General features: G+C 43.6%; 1 long non-coding RNA gene across 1 annotated transcript; it reads right to left on the bottom strand.

The window, feature by feature from the left end:
• LOC146201991 (uncharacterized) lies at positions 1 to 25262 on the bottom strand. The gene is made up of 4 exons (XR_014703603.1): positions 25116 to 25262; positions 10066 to 10289; positions 9161 to 9346; positions 1 to 2994 (listed from the first exon to the last, which is right to left on the bottom strand). It is a non-coding gene; the product is annotated as an uncharacterized LOC146201991 (long non-coding RNA).
• Positions 25263 to 26456: the final 1194 nt, after the last annotated feature.

Raw genomic sequence — 26456 nt, 5'->3', positions numbered from 1 at the left:
GGGAGTTAGTAAACAGCTTTCTAGAGGGCGAAAGTAACCAAGGCACAGCATTGATTTTGGATTTTATTACAAACAAGAGTGAAAGAAAAAAGCACCACATAAACGTATCCAAACAATGTCCTAAAGGAAAATGCAATAAAATACTGTTGAGATGAGAGTGTCGCACAGTAACCACATATTGCAACGCCTGCCAGTATTTCTCAACACATTCGAGCAAATGTTCTTGCCAGCACATCTGGCCAGCTTATGTACAACTTGAGAATTGAAAGTTTACAGTATCATTTCTGTGTCAACAAATCTTGCAGCTCATTTTTGTTGTGAAAACCTGATATAAATGAGATCTAGCCTTAATAATAACATCTCATTTGACCAAAGAAGCTAGACTGCAATGAAATGGTAAAAAAGCTGATATGTAAACACAAAAAATACAACTACCACCCACATGATACTCCATCAAATGATACATGCCTTATGTACAGTGAGGTGACAGCTTCTGAGAAATAGCTACGCAGACGTTTCAGCAGTGGTTTTCGTACCTAGGTCTTTTTAAAGCAACACACACACAAAGTCTTCAAAGCAAAGCAAGATTTATCACATTGAGGTGGGGCTGCTTTGCCCTTTGTTTTTCCAACACACCTCAAGAAAGAACATCAATGAAGAAGAGTGCTGGAACTGACTACAACCTTATTGTAGCAGCATTTCTATAAAAAATTGCAATTTGCAGCAGCAGTTTAAGATTTTGTAACACAAAAAAATGGCACTTTGGAGAATTATGTTTCAACTTGTGCAGGATAAAACTACATTTTTGTTGAAGTTGGCTTATTGTGACCCCATCCAAAAATGTAGTTCCAGCAAAACTTTGCCTCCTTGCTACCAGGAAGTTTAGAGTTTCACTGACACCATAGTAAAAGAAGAGATCACAATGCCTAAGGCCAAACTCTCTCATTATAGTACAGTAAAATGCCTTTCACAAAATTCCCGACAGGTTTTGTTTAGAAACCCTTGGGAAACCCCTCAAATGATGCTTGACGTGCTTATGCTGAGCATGAAGTTTGCTGCTAGTGCTGAAAAGTTCCATCGCTGCAGAAACACAACTGGATGTGCAAAAAGGAGACTAGTGTGAGAGAGCATGAGCTACTTTCCACAGGATGTAATAGAACTTTCCTATGGGTTAGTTGGTTCACAATCCATGAAAAAATAGATGCACTAAGAAAGTAACACAGGAAGAGTGGTGACATGATAGAAGCAGATCATGCTTCTGTCCTGCTGACTCTCTTGCTGTGTTCACCTTATTTAGAGCACATATTATTCTACAAAATGCATTGTTCTTTCAGACATCATCTTTTCATTCCTCGGGCCTGAAGGTTCATTCTAAGAAATGAGAGTTGTGCTAGGTGATATAACATTACATCTATACCTGGTATCTACAAGCAGTTTCCATGCACGCGGCACATCGTGGTATTCAGAACAAAAGAATTGCTACCCATTCAGAGCAGGTTCACATATCAAGCAAGTAAGCTTACTGTTAAAAAATGCAGCAATTTCTGGCCATGAGTTCTGGAGAGAAGGAAGCTCCACATTTTTTTTTTTAATATTTGCTCAGTACATCAAATGGAAATGCGCAGAGCAACTTTGATCGAGCAGCAGACCCAATTTACAATCTATCTGAAAGTTCCAATACCCACTTCCATATCCCTACTTACTCTGACACTATAAATGAGAGTGCACAGCTAATATAAGTGCCAGCTTAAGTTCTGGTCTTGCCCTAAACAAATTTCTTCACTTTTTGATGCGCGTGTGGCACTAGTAAATGCGAAAAATCGTTTTTGTAGCAGCATTTGCCATTCGGCATAGTATGATGCAGAATTCTTGTGTTCAGAATCAGGTTCAAATTTTTCATCAATTCATTGACAGTGTAAAAAGACATATTGCACTGATAATGCACAAAAAAGTATGGCAGCACCCCCAATTACTTTCCCGAGCTCTTGATGAAGGCAGACTCAAAATATCAACAGAAATTCCTATCAGATTTGTCAATGTCGAAATGTTTTCAAGTTTTTGCTAATAGCTAAAATGAAACCACATAATAAACGATGCTTTTATAAATGTCTGTCCCTAAGTTAGCAAGCTTACAAATGTAACACACCAATGAATATAGTTAAGCAAGATGTAGCTGTCATAGCTAGCTACTTAACATGTCCCCGCAAATAGCAATTAATAGAACAAAGACCATGTTCTGAGTTGGCATCATTTTTAGAAATGTCATTTTTGCCCTCATCTGACTTGAGGAAACACTGGAACCAGAACAGGTAGCAACCGAACCAACATCTAGCTCTGATGTTTCTACCAATTGAAGAGTAACTAAAATGACATCTGAAAATGATGGTGATGTCACAAATTTGGAATATCACTGAGGTAGCAGGAACATATTGCCACTATGTTTCATGGAACACTACTCACTACTATCTCTTTCATGATTCACTTCCATGTGGTGTTTCAAACTGCGATTGTACATAAATGCCTTTTGGCACACTTTACACTGGTATCGCTTTTCCCCTGTGTGTGATCGCAGATGTCTCCCAAGGGCTGAATGTTGCACAAAAGCCATGGGGCACAGTTGACACTGATATGGCTTTTCACCTGTGTGGATACGTTCGTGTCTCACCAGCTGAACCTTGATTCTAAAGGCAGAGCCACAAACGTCACAACGGTATGGACGATCACCTGTGTGAATGCTAAGATGAGTCTTAAGGTTGCATTTAAGTGTAAACCTCGTTTTGCAGTGCTCACATTGGTATGGGCGGGCACCAGTATGCTTTGGGAGGTGATCCTCCAGACGGGTTTTACATGTGAATGCCTTATTGCAGTAGTTGCACTTGTACTGCTGCTTTCTTGTGGGTTTATCTCCAAGATTACCCATGCTGGCAGAAGCCCCGCGGCCAGCAGGAAGACTTTGACATGGTGAAGCTTGCCCAGTGTTTTTGGTGATTAAACCTGCATTTTATAGGCAGAACATGCTTATTAAAATGCAGTAAACAACAGTGTGGTCTATCGGAAGCTAGGTATAAAAGATGATATAGAAAGGCACTGTCATCAACAGCTATGCATAAATATAGAAAGGCATATCAAGTAGATTGGCATTCAAATGAATTCAAATTGGAATGAAGATACAACAATTTTGTATCATGCATGGAGTTGAAAAAAACATTTAGTGCTGAATAAATGTCACGTCTGAGAACTAAATTAAGGTATCCTTGTTATACAGCCAAAGCCACATCTTGTGGCTGACGCACTTACATTACTGTCTTCATAACAGACACCATGTTGTTTACCTACGCAGGCCTATTCACTAACAAATGGCAGTGATGCTTAGCAACACAGCACAAAGCCAGTTATAGCTCTTCTGTTGATCAAGACTTCCTTTAGCATATCCACTTTATCAGTGAATGACAATATCCAAAAAAGAACTAAGAAAAAATTTAATTCTAACATGCTGGAACGCCAGGCATGCACTCTGGTGCGCAACTTGCACCTAACAGCTAGATACATCTGCTAAGGTGCACGATTGAACACACCACAATTCTTTTGGAAGTTCTTAAAAGAAGTAGTATAAGACCTTTTTCATTCCCTAATATTGTGTTTAAAAGGATACATCACATATTACAAAAACAAGAGCAAGAATGAATGTAAGCTTGTCCATAGATTTCAAATTAAAAACACCATCTGAAAATTCTTTTTGCTTACCCACTTCACTCATCCAGCACTACTAATCAGAACCATGTGTTGAATATGTGCATGAAAAGCTTGCATGTAATGGTTGCATAATCACGGACGCCCAAAGTGTTCCCTTTGATGGCCATCAGATGTAAATAACACAAGCTAATCATTCCACACCTCGTCTCAAAGAGTAAAAAGTCCTCTCCTATAAAGATTCTTTGAAGAGCAATGAAGAAGTTCGCAGGGGTCAAGTGGATGCAGCTAGCACAGAACCGGGTTAACTGGAGAAATATGGGAGAGGCCTTTGCCCTGCAGTGGGTATAGTCAGGCTGATGATGATGATGATCGTGATGATGAAAGACACATAGTGGACATGAATGAAAGAATCCAGAAAACTGTGGACGTCAACACCATCTCAAGAAGCAGCAAAAGCAATGTACAGACTTTGTCAAAAGTATACGGCCCAAAAGGTTCGCTTCTAAGCACTGTAACGCAGCTGCTAGCAGCAATACTGTAATATGAATGTAAGCTAGAAGAGAATGAGGATGAGATTTGTCAACTACGAGGCTCCGAACGCTAGAATCACTTTATGAGCCTCGTTACTGGGCTTAGAACAAAAATCCTTGGGTCGTATACTTTTGACAAAGACTGTACATCCATTACAGGTGCTCGTAAAGTGCAGGCAAGTGCACGGAATGAAGGGTACTTCCTACATCAGTTCACGATAACCACCTACTTGCCCCAACCACAGCACAACTGTCGCAAAAGCAAAGTTGGGGGTACATGCTCTCCTCCAGATTCAGGCACTCTGCCACAGAGAGTATGGACTGTCCCAGTTCTGCAACTGGAATTCACCATTTGAACATCTGACAAGGCAAAATCGTCCAGGTACTAAAGACAGGCACTGGTTTAGTTCATCTGAATATAAAATAATGCTCTGTCCAGGCAGAAATGAAATGCCACTGCACCCCGAATTCCCAGAGATGCTCACCTACCATATCAAAGACATATGCAAGATTTCAAACTCAAGACAACAAATTAAGATGGAAAGCGAAAATTTCAAATGTTCAAGGAGATACAAAAGAAAGAAAATTGGATGAAATAATCCTCAAAGTGGACCTAACATTTTCAGTAGATGACATGACCATCCAAACCAGCAGGATGGGAACACCAAGACCATAAACATGGTCTAGAATAGGTGTGCAAGGCAACAAAGGAGAAACTGCACTGAAACATTTAGATGAAAAAAAATTATGCGAGGCTCTTCAGCTTAGTCCTAGAGTATAATGAGATAGCACTATTGACTCCCATCTGCGGCAACCCTTGTGGTTCCTCATTTGCAAGCAAGTATTTTCTGCTCGTTCAATTACCAATCCCTTAACTTGTGCCTCTAATACCTCAAATATTCCTATTAGCATACAGTTCTAAACTACCACATTATCCAGCTACTAGCCATAAGTGACCACTCAACATAAAGCCCTGCTTCAACCAAACTGTACGATGCTGGAATTTTCGCAGAATGATGCCTTCAACGCTATCGCATTAAAAGGCGCGATATGTAGGACAGCTTGAAGCTACTAAGGTGCATAAAATATCCCTCTATAAAGAAACCTACCACTTATGAGTGCAAAATGTGGACAGAGATATTGTTCATAAAGAGGACGGAACACAAGAGGAACAGCAATGACCCTCCCTGCCTCATATAATTGAAAAAGAAAATACAACAACTGACACAAACGACAGCAGGCACCATGGCAAACCAATAGAACAAAACACAATAAAACGCAGTTCGACCAAGCAAACATAATACAGTAAAAGCTTGTTAATTCAAACTTCACGGGACCGGGGAAAAAGTTCGAATTATTCTATGTTCGAAATAATGAATGGCCTCGAAAAAACTGACAAGAACCATTTGCATTACAGTAAATGTACTGTATTTAGTCATGTAAAGAACCCACTCGCACAATGAACCCACCTTGCCCCGATTTGTGCCTAAGGATATGAAAAAAAAAGAAAAGGCATCAGTTGTTAGCATGTCTTTCTGTTTCGGGCCATCACGGTCCACAACACATTTCTTCGCAGTGCGCCAAGATGCTGTGCAGCGATAACGGGTGTGTTTACCTTTTGACAACTCCAGCTGAGGGGGGGGGCAAACTTGGAAAGGTGCCAGCGCTTGTCTGGTTATGCAAGCCTCCTTTTCAGTATGTTTGCTTTATCATGCTATGAGCGATTGGGACGGGCGCCGTCTACTGCCATTCAGATTATTGAAACACGCGATAGCAGCAAACGCCTTTTGAAGCAAACGATGCTAAAAGCCAGCATCATGATCACAGCTGACCGCATGCTTCCGTTGATTGCTGATGGGTGGAAGGATGGGTGGCTGCCGCGTGCCCGTCCGAAATCATAGCCTTTCATAGGCGTTGGCTGGGACCGCGCCTACAGTACTTAACCGTATTTCCAAATTAACAGGGCTGGAATTAGAGTATTTAGTTGCGAGTTTCCGAGGTTGCGCGGAAGAGAGAGCAGGCAGCCGCCATCGCGGCCGCCGTCCCCTCTCTCCAACGCTGGCGGCCGCCGCGCCAGTCATGGCGCTATGTAAGTTTTACCTACTCTTCCATGGTTTTACACCTGGTTCCATCTTCTGTCCTCGTTTTGGAAGTGCACAGCCTCTAACTATTTTGCTCTTTCGCAAAGGCATTTTTTTTTTGACACATGATGTGCGCTGCCCAGACGCAGCGGCACATAGTTCGAATTATCCATACCATAACCAACTAGCATTCAAATTAACAGGCTTTTTTGTACACAGATCTCAATGGAGCTTAGCCAGACCAAGTAGTGTAGTGCGAATTATCCGAAAATTCGAATTAACGAGCTTCCACTTACATATAATGCAGATATATCTTGTACTCAGGTCAATTCAAAAAACAATTCAAACACTGAGATTAGTCCACACAGAGCACACATGACATACCATAAATACAAAAAACATATCACCTGAAAAGAATATACAGTTGAACCCCGTTATAAGAGGCACTGATGTAACAGACAATCAGGTATAAGAGACACCATTCACCCAAATGGTTGGCCACCCTATAACTTTCATTAATTGGGCCTCTTTTTTAACAGGCATTGGATGTAGAAGACAATTGACTATAAAGGACAAATTAGCCTTGAAGTTTGGTACTCAGTCTTGCTTGTAACAGACATTTTAACATTAGATGCGGCACCATCCATTGCCAGCTTCAGTAGCAGCTACAGTGAAAACAAAAAAAGAGAGACACATCTGTGCCATCATTATTAATTATAACTTCAGCTAACAAAGAGCAGATCAGTCAGCTATGAAATGACTAAAAGAAGCCCCTGCAGTGGGAATGCAATGTAGAGAAGCTCTTCAGGCTTTCCACGAAGAGCACAAGTGCGACTGCATACGCAAGCATCTGAGAAAGCATATTAGGAGCGCGCGTTGGGTTCTCAAATTAGTGGAGCTTCCTATTACGAATTACTGTAGGCATTGTATCCACTAGTCTGAAGAATATAACGAAAATTGTCTATTATGTTACATTGCAGTATGAGCAACAAATATGTCTGATAAATGCAAAGAACGTGCTCATCTGGTGCCGCTGACATAAACAAGTGTGCCTAGAAAGCGAGACATAGCCAAGCCAAGACCAAAACAAATGACATAAAAACAGAAGTGGTCCTGTTCTGGCGAGGACAAATAAACTGCTCTGTTTGCTTTTCAACCAGCTTAAACTCCAGTCAGAAACGCCTCGTTTGCTTTTCATTTATTTTTCTTCTGAGCAACAACATTCAGAGACTTGTTACTCACAGCCGCTGTTGCCCTTTGTCAAACAAGCATAAATTTCCGAGGGATATTTTTGCTAGTGGTGTGTAATAGTTTTGGCCGCTTCTAGCACCTTGGTGGTAAGCTGGTTAATTTTACGACGGCGTGGCACTTTTTTGACTTGAATTCTTGTAGTGTTACCAAACACATAACTTAGTTGCGAATCGCTAGTTGCGGTGCTACGTCACAGTGCGATTGTACTTTGCAATCGCTGCAAACATAGTTTGCCAACATGTACAGCTTTGGCACACTGGCCATGAGGCTCTTGGCCTGATTTTCAAGCTGGGAGAGGCTGTGTTGAATAGCATCAATGCAGCCATGAAGCAGACCAAGATTTACAACTATTTCAGCAGTAAATAAATATAAGAAAGTTACAAGTTGTGGTCAGTGTTGTGGTCCATCAAGGAAATGCAATATGTAAATGAAACCCGTAACGCTTTTGCGACATGGTGTACCCTTCTTTTTTGTGTATTTTAACAGTAGGATGCCTACACCGAAATAAGGTATGGTTAGAAAATGTAAACGTGGTACCCTGCTTATAAGGGACCTCTTATATAAGAGAACTGCTCCCTAGTGCATGACTCTTATAAAGGGGTTCAACTGTATATATTTTCAGGCACAGCAGAAAATTATACCACTAAGCAACAAGCATACAAGTGTCTCTCTATTTAAGTTGAGGACATAACTTTTACTTAAGTGTATGCATTTGCAAACTACATGTAACGAAAGCGTTGCATGGTCATATCAAATCTGCTATGCCAGCTGCCCATCAACTAGTGCTGCATTACTTGAAATTTAGTGGTCACATGAGATCTTTAGGATGATATAACCCAAACTACCAAGAGAGGCACACTATGACTGTTAAGAGCAAACATTCGTGACATTGCACCATGCTCCAATAATCAGCACCTCTCTACAGCAGATGCAACAGTCTCTGCAGCTTTATATTTTTGGAGTGAAACATGGCACTACAACAGTTCATGCCCAAAAGCACCACAAAACAACAGAGAGTAGCAAAGAAGGCATGACACAAGCAGCGCACACCGTAAACCACCACTCAGATACTTGCGTGATTCAGGCACCAATGGACGATGTGCAGAGGAATTGAGATAAATGACAAAAACAGCAATGCAAGTTAAGGAGTTTATGAAGAGAACAATGGACGGGAAGCCCTTTTAATATTGTTTTTAAGTACTAAGCATGCCAAAAGAGATGGGTGTTGCTTATGACTGCCCAAGTCTCATCTCCTCACTCCCCACTTTGCAGTGTCATGCTTTCATATTGCGATTAATAGCAAAAATAGTGGAGATTCTATTCCCACTTGCATTACTAATATGGTCGCGAAACACCTAACCATGATTAATCAATTAGTGGTTTAGCACGAATCTTTTCTAGGCTTTTTCATTCGATTTTGTTTTCTTTGGCTTCCTTTTTGAACAGTACTTTAGGGTTCCCAGATGAAAGCTAGATGCAAACAAAAACTTGCACATAATGAAAAATAGGTGCCTTTCTCTACTTTGCTACATAACCAGGTTTAAACTGCATCATTTTGCCATCTCACGTCTGCAACGAAAAGAGAAAGCAAGGAATTGTGTGTACCTCTTCCATCGGCTGGATGCCACATTGCCTCGATAGCAATCTCTGTGCTCTTGGACCTCCCAGTCTGTGTGCTTTGGGACACCATCTTTAGGTCGCATTGTGACAGCTTCGATACCCCCATAAAGACACATGTTGCAGACTTGGCGCACATAAGCGGGCAACACTGTGTGGCTGCATCCATCCTTCCTGCACAAGAAAACATCACATTTTTACGAGGGGATGTTAGAAAAGAGAACAAGCAATGAGAGTTCCGAAAATAACGGATTACAATCAGTGATAAAGGGTGCCAAAACCATGAGTGGAATATGGCATCTAAAAGTAGGAGACCTTGAGTTTATAGACCAAATATTTCGGTCATAAGTAGCATGAGCTGCGTCCCCTACAAACGGCAGCTTTGCACTTGTTTATTAAGCAACCGCACTTATTATTATAATGTTTAGTAAGGAAGTTTATTAAATAAATGCACTTAGTGCATAAAAGAATGCACTAAGTGTTCGTTTGCTGAAGACTGCAATCAAAAACAAATGCCCATAGCAATGCTGTGTGCAGTTAATCTTCCAAGGTCTGGCCAGTGTTGCTTTTATTGTAAGATAAACAATCTTCATTGCCAATTTTTGATAACATTGTCATCTACAGGCCTGTCAAAGCCAAGAGTGGCTCGAGTGACTAGGTATGGAAAATCAGCGAAACGTCGAGAAAACAGTGGACACAAACATCCCCCAACAAAATGGGCTTCAAGAAGTTAGAGCGATAATAATAACAATAGCAGATAAGAAAAAGCACTTCCCAAATTGGTAGCTCCAACCTTTCTGGCTACAGAAAGACAGTGGCAAAATCAGTGAATCAAGGCTCAGTGCTAGCGCATTAAAATGGCTACAGATAATTTTAATTTACATGTAACCTACGTGAAGATCCTCCTTTCTCTCTGCCCGTCAGAGGCAGCAATGCTCCTCTCCAGTCCTCTCCAGGTGACAGTGAAGATGGAGAGGTGTCCATGAAGGCTGCTATACCTCCAGAGCAGACCCGCCTTCCTCCTCTTGTTGCACTGGCAGCGCAGTAGTAAAGAGTTGAAGGAGAGAATGGGTGCAGCCACTGGGGCCCAGGTGAAACACCAGCCCTGTGTGCCTGTCTGCGTGCAACCAAAGGAAGGCAGTATAAACATTAGGAGGTTTTAAGAAACAGTTTACCTGTGCGTGTTTTCTTTGCACCCAATTGACTCTCACTAGACTCTTTGTGCATCTAAACTACCCCAAGCAATGTCAAACGCACATAGGGAAACCTCCAACCTGTGCATACATAAGGTCTTCACTTTTCCCTCCCCAGCTCATAAAAGAAAAAACATAGTGGGCATTTCTGCATAACCCAGAGCTGCGACTCCACAACCTCAAGTTGACCCTTCCGATCCTTCACAATGCCGCATTCATTTTTTCCCATCATGTACTTGAAGCTGCAAACCAACTGGCTCCACTTTACCCATGAAGAAATGAGTCTACCGTTGGTGCTAACAACATTCGCACTAACCAAACTTGGCTGCATGGCCTGGCTTGCCATCATGGCAATGCGCCAACCAGGCATCACACTTGTGATAGTGCGAGTGTGATAGGCCTCGCCAATGGCAACCATTCGAATTCCCATCAACTAAATAAACGAGTGCCACCCAATGAGTGTGTAGTCGCCTCTATAACAACGACCGCCCAAGCATCTCACTGTACTATGGCATCCCCACTCTCCATTCGCAACTGAACTTTCCTTTTACTTTCCCTTTGTAGAGTAGCAGTCCAGGGTCAGCTTACTGCCAGCCGACCTCTCCCCCTTTCCTTTCCTTTATTCTCTCTCTCTCCCTGCACCACAGTCAGAGCGACATAGACAGTGTTCCACTAGAAACCAACCGAACCACAGATGGTCAATACCACAATTCCGGGAATCTCTGCTTTATGAGAGGTGAAGTACCTGATGCAAGTAGAACCAGATCTCTAAACATAATTTTAAATATATTTCATGGAGTCCAGGACTTTGGCAAGGAATACTAAAGTAGAATGCCCTATGCACGTGATAGTTTCTGAATCCAGATAGTTCTGAATCCCGTCCCCGCGTTTTAAGCACCAAGATCGCAACTTCCTTTCTACCTCCTGTCTTCATGGTTTGCTTTGAAGTCAAGTTCGTTCTGCACCCAACCACGCAGTGCAAGTGGTGTGGCTTTTCTTTTCTCTTTATTACTTAGATGCATCGGTCGTGCCTCACCACTGATAATTCAGCAAAATATCACATCAAAAGCACTTATTTCCAAAAAAGGCCGAAACACTAGCACATGTAAGTTGCAAGAAAATTCACTGAGCAAGTGGCTTAAGACAGGTGACTACCCAGTATGAGACCACGCGTTGTAGTTAGGCCCCAAGCAGAGCCTTTCACATGCCACATGCATAGGTGAAAGCCTTCTCTACATTTAACTTTTCTCCAGTTCTTTCCTCCGAAAGGTGCAAGTTGACTTCCGCATCCAGACTGCAAAGTTACCAACACACATTGATGCCATAGGAGCCTTGCGCTGGAGTTTCGGGTAGGGTGGCGCCACCTTGCGGCGACCAAGAAAAACCTGATTGGATAGTACAACAGCGGATCTGCCTATGCTGCATTGCGTATCTCGCAGGCTTTCAACGTCGACTCGCACTTCTTTCTGCCTCTTGGTGAGTGTGAAAAGGCTCGTAATGTATCATGGGCATCATTGTGAACCGGCAGTAACCTAATATTAAAAAAAAAAAAGCGCTGCGGCTGCCTCCTGGAGAAATGTTCACATGCGATACCGATCTTGCCGTGTATCCTTCTGCCTCAAACATCGTCAACGCCGCTATATTGCCACTTGCTTCGTAGGGTGCCGCGGACAAGTTTATTCGACTCTACTGCTCTTGTTCATAGCTGCACGAAACGTGGCTACGATGTGATTGGCACGGCCCAGGCAATCAGGTGCATGCATGTTCTGGTTCAAGAGAAACGCCTTTCACCCTACGCTGGCCACTCCACCGGCTCGAGCTGAAATATTTAGAGAGTACAGCCAGCTATGTGCGCGTTTATTTGTGATCGCGATAAAAATTCCGTCTGTTATGCTACTGTTTTCGACAGCTGCACAAGTATAAAAACTGCACGTACGTCAAGCAACGAAAGGTGAGGACGGCAGAACTCACTTAAAACGTTTGCTATCTCTATGAAAACAGCCATTCATTTTCAAGAGGAAACTTTCACAGGGTTCATTAATTTTCAGCCACAAAATTCATGGATATTCAAAGACTTTCAAGGACCCACGACTATTTTTTTCAAGGACTTAAAAATAAATCATTTTTTTAAAAGAAACGTTTCTTACATCACAAGTATGTAACATATATTGCACAAGAGACTTCCCATAAGACCAAGGAAGCTAATTTCCTCTACATTAGTTCAACATTTTATGAAAGCTCGGCTTTTTTTTTTTTTTTTTTTTCAAGTTCAGCACTGAAGTTCGCACCCTCCTTTGCCTTTTATTTAGCAGTATTCCTCAAACTGTGACTTTTGGTAGCTTCTGCCTTCTCGGCATAAGTGTCCGCAGAAGCATTCAACTCTTCAAAAGCCGCTTCCAATCTCTTTTTTCCTCAAATCTTCGGTAGCTTCTCCAAGACATCGCTTTTTATTCTGCTGCTTTGCACTTTCATCTTCCTGCTCCTTTTTAGCTTCCAGAAAAGCACGGTAATGCTCTCTTGCAGAAGCCACGGACATTCTCAACTCTTCCAAGATGTTCATGTTATTTATGCCACCTGCTCTTTCCCCAGCATCACACACAATCCGTTGGGATATATAAAAAACACCTTTCAGGTTTACCACGACAACTTGCCGATTCACACTGAACCCTCGCTCCACTTGCCTGCCCATGACTGAGAATAAGCAATAGTTTATGAGCATGAAGTTATGTTCAATTGTAATAAAAACTGTTCACAGCACGTGAAGTTCTGTCGAAAAGTATTAGCTTGTGCTTATGATCCTGCAGAATACTATCTGTATATTTTGAAAGTGCAGTGTCCCTTTGCATTTCTGTTAGCCTCTTTGCAGCAATAAATGCATAAAAAGCTCTTTTAAAGCCCTCTATGCTCTTTGCAGGCTTTGAGCATATCTGCCTTTGGTCTAGCGAGGTAAGGCTTGGAACTAGAGAAGACTGCAGTGGGCTTACGTCTAATATTTTTTTCGTTACTGCCAAGAGGAACTGCTTGCATTGAACACCTCCTTCGAGCTCAACTTGCAACTTTTCAGAACTTTTTCTGTTCTGTGGCCAATATCAACCTTCTTGAGTGAAGTGTGGTTTCTTGGATACTCTACAGCCATCTTCAAATGCTTATTATCCCTGTAGATTAACACAGAACTGAGGCCTTGACAAATTTAAGCAGGAGCTTTTTAACTGCACAGATAAGGTCTTTTACAAAAAAAAAAAATACCAATTACTTGTCTGTTTGGTATAACAAGAAAATTCTGCAAGACCATGGCTAAATTTAATGCGAAGTTGAGCTTTGTTGGCACAAGGGGCTCTCGACAACATGTTAATATGTTTTGAAATGCCGCGCATTTTGCAAGATTCACTTCTTTCTTCACTGCTGTCTGACCAAATGTCTGACCAAAGACACAGCCTGGCATACCACAACTGCAACGTGACTGAAACATTCTCGATCCATTGGTGGGCAGCAAATATGCGGAGGAATAGGGTCTGTCTAGTAACAAGAAGAAAGTCCCCACTATGTGCCGAAGAATTAGGAAAAAGCATGCACAGGAAAAGCAAGCAGGAAAAAGCATGCAAGGTGTCCAGCCCCCATCTACGGCCAAGCAGTGCTCGACCTCTGCTGCACGCATGGAGGAAACTTTCTTGTGTGGCAGCACAGATGTTGGCAATGTTGAAGCCTGTATATTTTGCCTTTTTTACAGTGAGAAAATTTTATGGAATCGCTTTAGATGAAGCTTGCGCTGCTCTTGCAGAGAGATGCGCATGTGCTTGCTGTGTGATGTGCGTCGCTCTGCACCAGTGAGCCACTTGCGTCGCTACTGTGTAGGCTCCCCATGCTTATGGCGCACCGGGTGCCATGCCTGAACTACATTTGCACCGTCTCCTTTCACTTCACACCCAAACCTTGCTCTTGGAGTAGGTTACCGGGCTACGGTAGTCATGCATGGCGCCGAGCAAAGACATGGGACTTTGTCTGCTCCGAATCGCACCCACACTAACACACACCCACATTGAAACACCCATGCAAAACATGCATTGCCTCATGGTGGTCTTCCAATAAAGTCATCTGCAACAAGATGACTTGTGAAAACAGAAAATTTAAAGGATACTAGCGTTTTTCCATGGCCATCTACCCCACCACACCAAAATTCAAGGATTTTCAAGGGCCCCACGAAAATTCCAGGACTCTCAAGGCCTTTGAAAACACTTCATCCAAATTCAAGGGTTTTCAAGGTTGTCAAGAACCCGCATGAGCCCTGTTTCAGCAATAGATGGCATTTAGCGCAGATTTATAATTACTAAGCAGCCGACAATAGCATCTGAATCATTATACACCGCACGTTCAGCTGGCAGTGCACTTCTAATGTGCGATGTCCCCGCTGCACCAACAGGCGGCTCGAGAGCTGCAAGCACATAAGTTAAAGGCGATTGGCAGTTGAGCAGTAGAACGAGGTCAGCGTGCCTTCACTGATATCTGTACCTAACGACGAACACCGAAACTCCTGCCGCGGCAAAATTCGAACGGTTGTGCAGTCCCAGATTTAGATTTTTGTGTAACTTTCCAGTATGTGGACTCTGTATTTCCAAACATTATGAGCGCGACTTATCAGCTAAATGGAGCGTAAAAAGCAAAACCCAGCGTAGGATCAACTTACAAGTTCAGGGACAATCATGCATTAACTCGATTCTCAGTGGCCCATGCACGGCCCGCACAAGGTGCCTATCGGAAAGACTGTGCCTCACAAGGGTTATTTATGCTGCCCTACCCTGTTGGGGTTTCATGTATTCACGTACTTAAGCTAAGCATATAAAGCTTTCGAAGAGCTCCACAAATTCGCACGACACCCGCCTGGCTATATTGACTGGTAGCACGCCGAGACTTCGTCTCCGATTTCTGCACGCCGTATAATGCCTGACATTGGTTTACTTATTGTGCTTTTCACACCACGACAACCGTGAAAGCATTTTTAGAGCCTTAACTTCTTTGTAATTTGTACATAACACAAATTAAAGCTGTGAACCCATACCGACTGCATGCATTCGAATGCAGACACCGGAGATTTGCACTACCTAGCAGACACCTAAAGGGCGCTTTTTAGCACCGTTTTTGTGTTGCCCCCTGGCCAGCGCAAGTCTCCCATACCAAGAGAAAATATTAAGCGTGAAACGGCTTTTTGGAGCTGGGAGACGATGGGCATCTCCAAGCTCTTTTTAACGCTTTCAGTTGCATTTCTCGTTTTAACAATGGCTTTGCCTTTTTAAGACAAAAAGGTATGAACCGCATAATGCACTACGTGAGCAGCCTTGGGGACCCACTCTCAATTTCCCTTTTAAAGCACCTGGCCTTGCTAAAAGTGCCCTCCTTCTCATTATTATTATTTTTTTTTCTAGTCAGCGCGCAGTGATCAGACTTGCCATTCTACTGAGCAACAGGCATTCCGTGCCTTATAATCGTTTGAAAAGTGTGAGGTAGATGTGTGACTGGGCCGAGGAGCAAGAAAGGCATAGGAGATAAATGAACAAGACAAAAGACTGCCGGAGAGATACTGCCAGCGGTCCTCGCTTGAGAAAGGAGAGTGAGCTGCACATACACAAAAAGAGGCTATGCGACAGTGCGGCCGCCGATGGGTATCGTCTAACATACTCCTGCGTAAGGGTTTCCGCTGGGTATCGGATTAATGCTGGTGTTACCAGGGTACACGCACGTACATAGGCCCGGTTCAACATTTAAGTGGCGTGGAGTCTCTGGCATAAACTATAAGGCATGTGTTTTCAAGCACTCCTCACAAGAGAATAATTTGTTCTACGAGAAGATCGCACTTGTCAGTCAGTGTCTCAGCAGCGCCAATGCACGCCTTTTCGTGTCTTTACACAATATTTCATTTCGCCCCCGCCCCTTTCTTCCTCTCACAGCCCAGCTGCACCCTCCTGAGCGCTACACCCGGCGCGGACCGCAGCCCCCCCACCCCCCTTGCGACGCCACTGCTCAGTGGACATCAAAGATTTTATTATTCTTGGCACATAAAGAATTGCTATCCTGTGTAGAAGCATGTATAGATTGCTATGGTGGCATTGCATTTCAGACAGGCTCAGGTATGCTCGGCCGCTTTTTTGTAATTATTGACTGTGTACCCAACATCCACTTTTGTAACCTTTAACACGGATGTTTAACCTGCAAAAACAGGGTATTTCCATCGGCTCATTTATAGCTCCTATATTAAGTGACTTGTCCAGCTCAGTGTGACAGGGTGGTTTGTACCAACATTCATGCCTTGGTTTTGAAAGAGAGAGAGAGAGAAGCAACTTTGTTGAGACACCAGTCAATGAACACCAGGAGAGATGTCCATCTCCTGTCACCCCTAGCCGTCAGCAGGAATCTTTTGGGACAATGCAGCAGCGATGGCTTGACCAATGGTGTCCTACTGAATGTTAAGGTTTGGGCTGCAGACCATAGCCTTCCAGCATTATAGAGTACATGAACTGTCATACTGAGTGGGACATGTCCACACCAAGTAGACCAAGGTTGCTTCCTTGTGGCAAAATCTGAACTTTGACCTGAAGAATTCACAATGCCATTTGCTGTAGAGCACTGGATTGAGTTCTTTGTTTTGTCAGTGAATTTTTTTTTTAACAGTTGAGGACAGAACTTAAAAGGACGGTGATGCACTAACCTCAAATATTTTGACATGTTTTAAAAGGTTTTTGGAGCCATTGCAAATCACTTATGAGGTGCTCAAAAGCAACAGCATCAAGTTTCTTGACATCAGACCATCTTTTAAGCCAACTTACGCCTGTTGGTTACAAGAACCCAAAGCAAACAAACCCCTATTTCCTTTCGCGTCCGCACATTCAAAGCTTCTGAAAAGGAGCATAGCACAATCATGTCTCTCGAAAGCACTCGACAAGTCACATCATTATTTGGTACACGAAAGTTACCATCTGCAATGTCGCGGTTGCAAGAAGCAGATGTTCCAAAAGAGGTGGTAGCAGTCACTGAAAGCATGTACTGCAAAAGGAAGATTCAGGCAAGGATGAGCGCTAAAGAACAGGCCACAGAAGCAGCAAGGAAAGCGGAAACGAAAAGAAAACGAATAAAATGTCTCATCGCCTCGAAAAGAAAGGATATCGCTCTGACGTTAAGAGTCGCGTTTGCGGTCCCCATGAAACTAGGCAGACTGTGCAGGATAAGCTGTCCAATTAGTAGACCTAATAGTGTCAAACGCACGATAAGGCATCAAAATAAGTTTGTTGATTCGAAAGCAGGCATGACCTATTCGGTACCCTTGTCATGCGGCAAATGCTACATTGACCAAACTGGCTGACACAAAGACAAGCGTTTAGCAGAACATTGCCAGAAGGTTCAGCAGAATGTAAAAGGATATTGGCAGAGCACTGCCGGTCATGCAAAGGGTGCCGTCCTGTACTTAGCAGAAACCAGATCCTGTACTCTCATGAGGATAAGCTGGCCCGAGAGATTGTATAGGCCAGGAAAATTCTTAGATATGGCCAGGCATATGTGAGTGCTCCATGAGTAGCCTTATATGATAAAGGATTGAACTGTTTGGATAGATAGGAAAGCAATGATAGAGTCACAATTTTTGTTCAGCCCGTGTGGCATTGCAGATATCGAAGTGGTTTTTTCAATTTTTGTTGTTGTTGTTTACCTAATTGTTGAAGTATATATAGACAAGCGTCATGTTTGTAAACAAAGGTGGTGCTGCGATCGGCAGCGACATGGGGTGTAGGCAAAAATGCAGCATGCCTACACAGCGCCAAGCGACGCAGCCTTCGAAACGAGTTCGCGCGCACGAATATTGTGAAGCGTAAGCTTTGCTTGGGCACAGAAATGGTTTGGTTTATGCCTGGAAAGTAGTTCAGCACTTTTGGAGCTGATTACTGCTGTAATCACACGGCGAAGAGCTGCACTGGATTCCTTCGCTGTGCCCTCAACAATGCACGGCTACAGTGGGTGGCTGTAGTGACTGATTAAGTTAAATGAAAACGAGAAAGCACACTGTATAAGAAAAACTAATAGCCAACACTGTTCAACTCTCGGGACTATTGTTAGCGCATAAAAGTAAGACAACGATATAAATGCGAATGTGTTTTTCGTATGACGACTCTTTTGATGGACTTTCCGCTGCTCCAATCACCTTCACTCTAAATAACAATTATTACCGGCAGCTATAGAAAACTAAAAATCATATTTCTAGCTCACTATATCTGCAAAATAATAGTTCTTTGTAACATTCGCCTATAGGGACCGGACAGCTGAACGGGTGGTGCCGCCTCTCGGCGCATCGCTCAATCGCCGGAATGCGCCGGGCCGGCCGGCGCATTGCCAGCTCATTGGAGCGTACTGTTTGTCGTTGGTTTGTGTGGAAATTGAAAATCCTAAGGTTTAGATGACGTTGTGTGTGAATATATCCTCAAGAGAACAGAAAGTTGGGCTAGTTGTGTGAATATGTCCAGTGAAATGAAGTCTGGCCAAACAAGGCTGGCGAAATGTGGTGCGTTGTTGGCTCCACTGGCAGCTATGCAAACTCGTAGGACGTTTTTGAGTCGATTCATTTCTACGGGTTTCCACAGAAGCATGAGTGGCGGGTGACCTAAGCATGGTTCTTTGAAAGGCAAAGGCACGAATCTACGTATTTGGTTACTGTGCGGTCATAGCAAGTGCCGAATTTTTAAAATTCCGCTTGCAACCGGATGCTCTGTACCTTCTGTTCCCCAGGAGTGATGGCACGAGAGTCTCGGAGTCGAAGCCGCACACCTTCATCTGTAGTCACTTTATTGACAATTGGAAATCGAACTAGCCCAACAGCGTAAGTTACAACGCTAGCATTTCCCCGCTTGTGTACAAGAAAACCCCAGCACGGAAAGAGAAAAGGCAGCTCCACCATCGTCGTTCGGGCTGCGTTACGATCTTCAGTGATGGGCAGAGACAATGTTTGTGCAAATACTTTCGCTGACATAGTCAAAGATAATTTACTTTTTTCTCTTAACAGAAAGAGCAGATAGGAGACATGAACAATTTCTATTACCGTGATCTTGTCATTTTTCCTCTTTTCGTTTGTCATCCAATGAAAATGCGCTGAGAGCTCTGCGTTGATACTTTTAGAATTTGTTAACATTTGTTTGTGGCATGTCCATTTCGCCTAATAAAATCACTCATTTCACAGCACAATCAATACTGCATGGTCACAAAATCTGCTATCGGCTTCATATAAAAGTCGAACAAGAAAAAAAAATACTATTTAATTTGTGGAAACGAGCATAAACATAGCATTTTTTTTTTTAATTTCGAAGACCGTGTAGCAGTTTTTTTTTTTTTCGCATTCCCGTTGCACCTGACATGGCTTTACGTATTTTCTCAGCAGCGTCCATTTCCTGGCCCGCCTAAATACATGTGTTTCTCCTCGGTGTTTTAGTGAACATGAGATTTCCTAATTTCCTGATTGTGGCTTAGTATGACAAGACCGTTTTACCTCTCTCAGAAATTGCTTCTATGGCCAATGTAAACAGATTTAGCAGCAGTCCAGCAAGCTGCAGTTACAAAGTTGTAAAAGGAATGACTTTCAGTTATCCGGATTCCTTTACGTCAAATAGAAAACTGCATACATGGTCGTGTCCCCTCACACTTATCAGGTATCGAGTCGAGGTCAGCTAGGTATCAGCCCCGCAAGTTCGTGGTAGGCTGAGAAAGTAGACCACCTTAGCGAACGAGCCATCAGAGGAATTCATTTAACAATAGAACGCTCTCTTAGTTGTCGGTGGCTTATCTTACAACACATCACACTGCGTTTTTTTTTCTATTGTATTTAACAGTTTGACAGTATTGGACTATTGCCTTCAGATGTTCAAGGCAGCTGCGGTCAATCGCATTGAACTTCCTGCGCTGAGAGCATGCTAGCAGGAAATTTAATTTTTTTTTTTCTTTTCACAACCTCCGCAGCATGTCGGGAGAAAGGCATGTATTGTGTAATATTTTCTAAGTCAATTATATGTAGCAGCTCCGACGTGTTCAACAAGAGCATTGTCGTATATCTAAAAATGATGCTGAGGTGGTATTACTCATTTGGCCTATATTATGATTAAGTTTGATAGTATCAAGGCCGGGTTCAGTGAGCTATTGTAGCGTAATTGTGCAGGAAGACCTGGAAGTATATGTGTGTTTGCTATTCCAACCATAAATAGGATCCTACTTTTGTCTTGCTTGTTTATTTTTCTCCTTTTACAGCTCTCGTTGCAAGGTTTAAACTGGAATGTCATTTGCTATTATTCTACTCTGAATCGTTTGAGCCTAGCTATTACCAAAAAAGACAGGTGCAGCATCCTTTTCTTTTACGTGAACGCTGACCTTTGCAGCTACCACTACTACGGTGCCACGGCTACACGGCTCGGCGGTGTTTGATCTTCAGGCAGGTTTCGACTAGACCTAATATAAGATGGACGTGCAGTGCAGGCACAATTCCAGTCTTCGAAGTTGCCTTAACAAGTGCCTAACGAAGATGTTCCTGGCGCATGGTGAAATCACGCGCGCGGCATTTTCGAGTACATAACAGAATTACCATGCACCGGGTGCCGGGAGGTTTGAAAGCCACACCGCAAAACGACGGGTAGGGACAGGCTCAAAAATGCCTCGCAGAACGGAAACAATTGCGCCGCTCAGCTGCCTCGGCATTCCGCTGTTTCGGCACTCCGCCGCGGGCGGCGCTGTTCCACCGAGGCGACGGTGGCGCCATACAACAGGCGCCCGGTCCCTATAGTGCGCTGCCAACTTTTTATCCTGGTCGATAAAAAAAAAATGTTTCACGTCTGTTTCATCGTACAGACGCATCAAGTTAATACAGTCGTGCCTCGTTAATATGGACACTTTTGTTTCAGATCAAACTGTCCATAAAGCGAGTAATGCATAATAACGAGTCTTAATAAAAATAAAAAGGATTTTATTGAGAAAAAAGAATAGTAATTAATGACTGCTTTTGTACATAACAGTGTGCACTGGATTCAAAATTTGACAGAACGCCGGCAATTTTGAGTGCATTATCCCTGTCATTGTTGTCTTCGAAAAATTGTAGTGCAGTCCGAAGCAACTCGCGTACCATGACACGCGTGATGGTGGGCTGGCTTTGTGTTGGTCGAACTTTCGAGCACGATCTCCTCACTGACCGATGCATCAGCGTCCGATTCTCTACTCACCGCCACTTCCAAAATGGCCTCGTCACTGAGCAAAGTAGCCGCTAAGTAGCTGCTTGAGATTCTCCTGAGGTGAGGAAACAGCCGAGCTGTCGATACTAGCCCCTCACAGCTTGGATTGACTGAAATTACTTTTGCCGCTTGTATTCACAGATTTCTTACTTCGCGCCTACGTTCAGCTGTTATTTTGCGTTTAACTCCCGCCATGCCAAAAGCCAGACTCAAGTTGAGGGTTACAGGCTCCTGATGCTTTGCACTTTTTTGCCTAGTTAACCTTTCTGCCTTTCCGTTCTTCTGGTTCTCTCTTTTTTGCCTTGTACTGTGTTCGTAAGGAAACGAGGGAGTCAAGTTGACAAGCTGCTATGAAGAGGGCTATCGAACATCCCATCTTCTTGGCGCCGTTTCTGTGTGTTTCTATAAAACACTGCAAGCTGAAGTAGTTTAGAACGACGGCTACCGACTACGAAGGGCTCAGACCTTGTCAAGGCCGCACCATTCACTCAAAGCGAAGCCGGCATGCGGACCGGACCGCCTTGGGTGCAAAATGTGGCAGTTTGGCAGCGCAACAAGGACGAAAACCAGGAGCATGAGAGGGAAGCGCGTCCAGGACGGGACGCCACTCGTACTCGGTTGCGTGCTCTTACGTCGTCTTTCTTTTGTCGCTCTACTTTGTGAGTGTGTCTTAACTCTTACCGAAAAGCGTTAACGGCTAGATGGAACACACATTGTGCTTTGGGAAAAAAAACTTGAGTTCTCGCCGCCACTGTAGGCACTTGTCTTTCTTCCTGTCACTTTTTTCTTACTCTTTTACTGGCTCTCTGTTCACGTTCAGCAGAATTTATTGCAACCACATGTTGCTGTTTTCCCGACTGCGGCGGCACTTCTACGCTCTTGCGGCCCCGCCCCCGCACCCCCCCCCCCCCCCCTTCCAAAATAGCGACAGGCTCGCTTTGGTTCTTTCCAACTCCACACGACTCGTTCACGCATCACTGTCGCGTAGATTCGCGGGCAGCGTGCCCTTCTTTAACTTGCGTTCGGACTTTTTTGCTTTTTTTTCAAGCACTGTCCATATTAACGAGACAAAAATACATGGGCCGTGTGCATTCTTCCCTTGTCCATTGTCCAGACAGCAAGTTTCCATATTAACAAGGCATAAATACATTGAAAAAGTTTCGTCCACAAAAAGCTGTCCATAATTCGGATCGTCCGTATTAACAGGGGTCATATTAACGGGACAGGACTGTATATACATGAAGGCTTTTAAGAATGCTCTCATTTTGTTTTCTTCGCTGTATAGGAGATGTGCATGAGCGCAAATAATGCAAAATTATCTGCGATCCCTTGCAGCAAAATTTAAGCGACATGCTGACCTTTTTTTTTTTAATATACTTGAAAGATTTTAATTCAAATGCCCGTCATCTTATACTGCTCATTTTGCACCCCTAATAGCAGAATCCACTTTGGGGAATTAAACTCCATATACCATACATACCATACTTAAATATCCTGCTGGATCAGAGCTGGGTTGTACGCGGATATTTAATTCGTTCTTCGGGTTCCTAATGACCATGAAAAGAAAATTTATTACTTTGAAAAATAACGCTGCGCGACTTTGCCAGGATCCAAACAGTGTTTACTCGCTTTCTGGGACCGGTAATGAAGAGTCACTCGTTGAAACTTGTGAAAGTGAAAACAGAGAAAACTACTTCACAAGACGGGCCTGTTTTGGCAGTATCGCGCTGCAGTGACCGCTCAAAGTAACTGCAGTTAAGTTCGCAACAGCTTTTGTGTCCTTTTCTGTACGAATACGCGGGCAGTACTAGAGGTGAATGGGATGCACAGTGCGGCTTTCCTGCTTTCGATTATCATCATACGCACGCGGAATATCGTGTCATAATTTCTTATGACTTCATAGTATATACAACAAAACGTGCGCAAGCTGCATGCATTTGCTTTGCACTCTTCGTCATGCAGCCGAAAAGCAACCACGAAATTTAAGTTGCAGACTACCTGATCAAGTTTCAACGCAGAAGTGCAATGCACGTTAGCCGCGAAGACAATCCGTCACTGAAGGGTCTATTTGTCGTGCTCAACGCCGCTACCGTTTGCTCCCATCTTTATCCGATCACGAGGTGCCATTTTGTTTTTTGTGCCTCGTGGCGCAACAAACCACACCACAGCTTGCAGGAATATGAGGAATTATGCTCGAGAACGCAGCAAGCGCAGCGCATCCAATGCAGACAGCGAGAGCTTTTGCCTACACCCTGAAAGTCCCTGCTGTCGCCAGTGCCGCCGCATCTCCACTGACGTCACAGGCTGACACTTGTCTATATATATGTTGCAATTGCAATAAAAATGCAGTAGAAGTTTGCATCTGTATATAACTCCTTTCTCGTCCTGTCTGTTACGAGCGCACTAGCACGTAAATGAGGCCCTGCTCACTTTCAAGCAGAACGCAGAAATATACTTCCAGCTAGGTCGGACATTGGAAAGTTCATGATGGCAGAGCCTGGGTGGAAGACTGTATGTGAGCAGCCAACCAATTTCTACTATGAAACTGAAACAACATCAATGTCCACATCTGCCTAATGGAGACACTTGAGGTGGCTAGTCCCATGTGGAGACAGGCGATTATGTCACAAAGCCAAAACATGTGCTCTGGGCAAAGAAGTAGAGCCAAGTGCTGAGGTACGATGCAAGATTGCTGGTGAGAGGCATGTCCGTGCTTAGCGCTTTCTACGCCCACCAAAATGCAAGGTCACGGCTGTGATGATCAGATCGGGGCCGTCGAGGCCACAAGACAGCTATGGGCTGCTCCGGTACCATCCAGGAAGGTAGAAAGAATGGTAGGCGCTGTGACATGCATTCAATGGGGGAACAAGAAAAAAGTGGAACACTCCATGGAAACCCCCTGCTACAGATGGCGATAGAATATACCGTCATGAATAAGTTTGTTCACATCATTATCAATTAAAAACCTTGTGATCACAATCACTGCTCAAACTATGAACCAATACTATTACTGTAAGCACGACGTGAAATCCGGTAACATTTCATCCTAAAACTGAAATATGGAAAGCTCGCACATGAAGATGTCAACAAAACTGTCATAGCAGAACACAGAAGCCAATTTATTTTCAGAGACGGTGCGCCAGTGAAATCGAATCCTTCACATTTGTTGTATTTTTTTGCACGCAGAAGTAGGCGAACTACGTCGAATGGCTGTCTTTCAATAGGTTATATAAACTAACTCAATGTTCGTCACTGGCGCTGCTTTAACCAAGACAAATTCATTTGCATCTACGGCTGGAAAATTGCAGAGATCTGCTCGGGCTGGTGACAGCGCGAGCATGTCTGGAACCCACCAAACAGTGTGCTCAGAGCACGTCTATCCAGCAGCGCGCGCGATTGAAAAGCCCTTCGTGATTGATATGTAGTCAGACGTGCAATATGAGCGCAAAGGAAAAACATTTCGAGAATACATTGGAAAATGCCTTGGTTGGCTTGTCATAAAAACACGCTTACCTGTAACACGATGCTCACGTCCACAGGTTCACTAGAGACGGTTTGTTTACGATTCGAACTTTCTAGAAAGTTCTAGAAGGCTTTGTAACGGCAAGAGCGGGGCGCGTTTCGCTGGGAGTTGCTGAGGCAATAAAAGTGGTTAGCCGCACGCGGCGCTGCCGTCGAATACTGGAGGAGAAAATTTGGCCGTCTGCTTCACTGCGCGGCGTAGGAGCGAGGCGCATCGCAGCGAGTTCGAACGCTGCCGTTGGAGAAAAGCGACGAATTCGGCTGGTGGTCGTGTTGAGGTGCAAAAAGAAAAAAAAAAAAGATAGTCAGGAATATGCATGGGGGCGAGAACACGGGGGATTCCCTCACACATGTGGCATCACTCAACAAAAAGGGAGCCGCGAACAAGCAGCGCCTGAACTGGAAACTGCGCGGAAGCATTACTATTACCGAAGGTTAGGGTGCGTCGCTGAAACGTATGAAGAGTGAAAAACACCTGAAGCAGTAAATTGCGCAACAGTTCGTTTTTTTTTCTTTTTTTTTTTTTTTACCCGCTTTCATTTCTTATTTTGCCTTAATTGGTTCGTTCCTACGGTCGAATACAGCTCAAGAACGAACTACAGATGACCACCAAAGGAGGCCTCTCGGGATAGCTTTTCCCATTTCTCGTACTTCGCTACTGCAGGAAATAAACGAGTTGAAAATCAGAGCTCGTACGTGGGATCGACGGCCTTGTGTCTGCTCGTCCTGCGCTATTTTTCCTGATAGATGTCTCTGCCCAGATGTCTCTGCTATTTTTCCGTCGCTGAAACTGACTATAGATTGCTTTACATTGCGTATTTCTGTGAAATACTGTACTCATTGGCGCGTTTCCTTTTTTAATCGTTCATGTTAGCGCTTCCTGCGATAGATAACAAGAAAAAAGGCAAGAGAGTGTTCCGATCACTCGGAATCAGATATGAGTACTGAGAGAATGCATTTTATGTGATAAAGTATATCATTGCACATTTAACCTTAGTCGCTAAACGCTGGTCGATCGCACCTGACTTATACCTTTAATGCGTTAATTACGGCCGGGATGTTTGCTTGCGCTTGTCAGGGCTAAATCTAAGTCAAGGCTCGGAGGTCACACCCCAGTAGTATTTGACAAGGATCTGAGGCCTTCCGCGCTCGAATTTAAACCCTGTTTGAATAAGTAGGCAATAATTTTTTATCTTGTTATCAGTGGTGGTCTGAATATTAACATTCCTTCTCTATTGTTTCAAAAACTTCGCAGTGTTTTAAAAAGAATCATTATCAATCCCGAGACGGAGAAAAATAACAAGTCGGTTTCGCCGCACAAAGGCAGTCACT

The sequence above is a fragment of the Amblyomma maculatum genome, chromosome 1 (assembly GCF_055883805.1).
Source record: "Amblyomma maculatum isolate TAMU_Amacu chromosome 1, ASM5588380v1, whole genome shotgun sequence".
Lineage (NCBI taxonomy): Eukaryota > Metazoa > Arthropoda > Arachnida > Ixodida > Ixodidae > Amblyomma > Amblyomma maculatum.
This window is presented reverse-complemented; position numbering and strand designations above follow the sequence as displayed.